Raw genomic sequence first — 4,768 nt, 5'->3', positions numbered from 1 at the left:
GTACGAATAACTTCCCTAATCATTAGTAGAGGCCGCTATCGAGGCGGGCGGGATTAGGTGTTCAATCAAAAGAGCTTCCTAATACGTACCCTCACCCCTTACTCCAGATATCTGTGAACACCCGTGTTCATTGGCATCCACGAGAGTCATTCTAGACATAGAATGCTAAGGGTAACGATTGCTTAGTGTTCATGTCTCTACTTTGTGTCTTGACATGACACGAGGTATTCGAACGGTTCCAATTTCCCATAAAAATTGGTGGCGACTCCATACAAAATGCAAACGCTTGTTCCTCTTTTCCTCCCAAGCGCCCCCGTGGGCCCCCGCATGTCCACAGTTTGGCGACTCCGCTGGGGATAATACACTTACGTGTAGCAAGGGTGAAACTTGAACAAGATTAGGGAATAGTTTGTACAAGACAATTGTCGGTTTTCATAACTCGGTCTTCCTAGACCGTTTTATTCGGCCTTCCTAGGCCCAACCCAACCCATTCGACCAATCGTCCCGTCTAAACGGTCCTAATTCTTATTTGGGCCTAAGGATGGATAGCGATTGACGTCATCCATACCATGATGCTTACTCTTGTTTGTATCAAGGGCCTTCACTACTTGAGGAAATGGACTAGGAATCGGCCTTACTCTTATTTGGTACGAGCCTCTCCACAGACTTCGGGTTTGATGGTTCGGTATGGAAACCCACCCTTTAAACCAAAACCCTTTTTAAATGCACTCAGCATCCCGTTATAATGCTTGTATAAATGTTTGTACCTTACGTGATCACCACTTCTAAACAAAACCATGACGAATTTTCAAAAATCAAAACCCATTTTTCAAATAAAATTTCGAAATAGGCTTTCAATTAGCGCAAAATCCGGTCAAAACTCTGTCCGTTTGTCGTGTCAAAATTCCGGCCACAAGCCCATTTCAAAACCTCACTTCGAGTCCACTCCTACAACTACACTACAGTTGACTAGGACACACATTTTCAAAAACCTTGTCTTTCTTCAAAGATCACTCAACACAAGTGGCACACACCCACTTCATGAGTCAAAACATTTCTTCTTTTAGCAAGTGTGTTAGAATGGTCGATCGTGTTTTGATTCGTCGCCGATCTCTTGTCCAGTTTTCAAGATGCCCGGATCAAGTGATGAAACAAATCTCCACCAACTTCAAGATGGTAATGATCGAATCCTAGCCGCGCTAGCCCAAATGCAAGTTACCCAAGACCAAGTCTATGACCGCCTTGAACTCATTGAAGGTCGTATCTATGCCGTAGAAGGAAGGTTGCCCCCTCATGAAAGTGAAGTACTACGTAACTCCGATGATGAATCCAAGGATGAAAATCCTCTCGTGGGGATGACTGTAACTGAAAAAAGACTCCAATACTTAGAGGAACAATTGATGTACCTTAAGGGGGATGACATTTATAGGGAGAACAATCGCAAGTATGAGGTCGTCAATTCCAAATTTCCAACTAACTCTAATATGACGGATATCCCTAAGTTCAAGGGACACGAGAACCCTTTGAACCACATCTGTGCCTTCAAGGATTACATGTCTATCAAAGGCATCAAACCCGAGATGTTCTTAAGGATCTTTCCTTCATCTCTTGACACTATCCCAAAGCAATGGTTCTACTCCTTAGATCACAAGAAGGTCGCTACTTGGGAAGACGCCGCAATCGAGTTCTCTAAACAATATGCGGATAATGCCGAGATCCAAGTCAACATGCGTACTCTAGAGGTTCTTACCCAAAATGACAAAGAGGGATTCACCGACTTCCTAAGTAGGTGGAGGAAGACTAGCACCCAACTAGTTGAACGTCCGGATGAGGCTACCCTTGTGGAAAAGTTTGTGGATAATCTCAAACCCATCTATGCCAATCATTTGAGATACCAAAACATCAAAACTTTCAAGGACTTAACTGTACTAGGGACAAGGATTGAAGATGACATCCGTAAAGGACTCTTGTCCAAAACGGTAGGTCGAGGATATCAAGGGTCCACAAGTCGTTCATACGGCTCTACTAGCAAGACCGATGAAGTTAACCTTCTCGAGCCATCCAAGAAAAGCACCCCACCAAGGAAATTCACAAATCTTGGGGACACTTACTGCAACGCTTTAAAAAGGTTAATGAAGCAAGGTAAACTCCAACCCATTGGACCTACTCCCGAACCCGAAAGAAAATCCAAATTCTGGGACGAGAACTCGTACTGTGAATACCATAGGGGTAAGGGGCACGACACAGAAAAATGCTACAAGTTGAAAAACGTGCTTCAAGACATGATTGAAGACGGTCGACTACCAATACCACCGGGAGGTAAGCCCAACAACACTCAGAATCCTCTTGGAGTTCTAGTGATCACAAGTGATGAATCTACCTTAGATTGCTCACACCTCATTTCTCCAATCGAAAATGAAATTCATGCAATCGAGAATGAAGGGCTCTACTCTACTATCTCCCCTACCATTTCCGACTTCATCACATGGGCAAGGAGTGTGGATAAACAAGTTTGGGAATTAGAAAATGTGGTGACAAATTTACGTAATCCCAACGCAACACCCGAAGAACATGTGCCACTAATCTTCTCTCAAAATGCTACTATGCAAGAAGTAATCACCGTGGTTGATAAACTAGTTGACCAAATCATACGACTGGAAGGTGATATCATGAGAATGAGGGAACTAACTGCAATCAATGGAGTTTGGGCCGACGATGACGAGGACGAGTATCTCACTGAAAACTCCCTAGTCAAAGAAATAGTCCAAAATGGTGAAGACCAGGATGTGGATCACCTAACTCGTTCGGGTCGTCCATATCAAAGCACTACTCAAAATGGTCCAACCAACGTCATCACACCAATTGACAACGAAGATGACTCCACTGATCATTTGCTCAAGCAATTACAGAAGACAAAGGCTGATCTTTCAGTCTGGCAATTAATAGCAAGCTCATTCCCACATCGCTAAGCTTTACTGCAAGCTTTGGCCAAGCTAAATGTAGCACATAACTCCACTCCTAAAGATGTAGTCAACTTGGTCTTCCAAGAATCACCGAAGCTAAGTAATCCTATTACTTTCTCGGACGAAGATTTGCCACCTTTTGGCGCTAGTCACAACCTTGCTCTATACATCACTGTCATTTGTCTAAAGAAGAATGTGCCAATGACCTTGGTGAACGATGGCTCTGCAGTCAACGTCATACCCCTCAAAACGGCATACAAACTAGGCATGAAAGAGTCGGATTGGACCCCTACCAATCAAGTTGTGCGTGCATATGACGGTACACGATGAAAGGTGGTAGGACTTGTTAACCTAACCATAGCCACAGGGCCAATCGAACGAAAGGTTAACTTCCAAATAGTGGACATCGAAGTTTCCTTCAACATACTTCTGGGAAGGCCGTGGATTCATGCTTCCAAAGCGGTAACATCCACTCTTCATCAAAAGATCAAGATCCCACTAAATGGCAAAGTAGTGACGATCACTTCGTCACCCATCAAGGCAATAATCGAAAAACAGTCAAACAATCAAGTCCTTGCGGATCCCGTGTACGAACTTGGGGGCTTCCAAAGTGTAAGTGTCATAGAAAGCGAATTGGCACCCTTATACTACAATCCCTACTCCAACTTGGTGGTCAACCACATACTCAAAACCCAGGGATACTTCCCTGGAATGCCTTTAAACCCTACTCGAAGAAACACCTTCGCACCATACAAGGAAGGCAACTCAAAGAGGATACCACTTGGACTAGGGTACAAACCCATGAAAAAGGAGGTTCTCGAAATGCTTGCCTAAGTCCAAAACCGTAAGCACGTAGGAGTCCAAATGCGACCCTATCTCCCTACTTTAAATGGGTACTTTGTTCAAGAAGGAAGTCTAGAACTCTTTCATGGATTTCCCGAACCTTGGCATTATCTCGAGAGGAAGCTAGCCGGAATCGAGATCTTTCACGATTGCTACTTTATCCCTCCAGAAACGGTTCCTACCGTCAAAACCCGTCAAGCACCTTGCTTAGACGAACAAGCTGTTAGCCTATTGTTTGGAGAAGATCGATTCGTTAGGGCCGCCCAGGATGAGATCATTACCATGATACTTCAAGACGATCGCTTCAACCCCACCGCGTTAATCACAGAAACCAATGCAAGACAGCAGAAAGGATGAAGAAAATCAATCAAATGGACCAACAATCAAGGAAGACTCTTCAAGCTCACCACTGGAGAAGGAGAGATGTTCAAAGGAGCAGAAGACGATGAGTTCGAGTCGAGTCGAGTCGAGTCGAGTCTAGAGAAGTCATTAGAGAGTCTACTCCCGTCGTCATCCCCACTCCCTTTGTTTCTCCTAGCTTAGCCTCGAGTAGTCACGTAGTTCGGGAAATGCCCCAACCATCGTCCCTTTGCCGCCACCGACCATGGATCAGTTGGCTTCTTTGTTTCAACTTTACTCAAATTTTAATATGAATAAATCAGGTTCTGCTTACTCTTTGTGTTATCTTGAGTGCAATTATGTTTACGATGATACTGAGGATGACCAAGACCCAAACTCGATCGAAATACCTCCCTACGTAGCCAAAGAAATACTACAGGAAGGGGAAGGGGGACCAGTAATAGAGGACACCAAACCCATCAATGTAGGAACCGAACTAGAACCCCAAGAACTTAGGATAGGGACTACCTTGAGCTCTACCGAAAGGGTCGATTTCATAGACCTCCTAAATGAATTCAAAGACGTTTTCGCTTGGTCCTACAAAGACATGCCAGGGATCGACA

The sequence above is a fragment of the Silene latifolia genome, chromosome X (genome assembly GCF_048544455.1).
Source record: "Silene latifolia isolate original U9 population chromosome X, ASM4854445v1, whole genome shotgun sequence".
NCBI classification, from domain to species: domain Eukaryota; kingdom Viridiplantae; phylum Streptophyta; class Magnoliopsida; order Caryophyllales; family Caryophyllaceae; genus Silene; species Silene latifolia.
The sequence above is the reverse complement of the archived record's forward strand: the minus strand, read 5'-3'. Positions refer to the sequence as shown.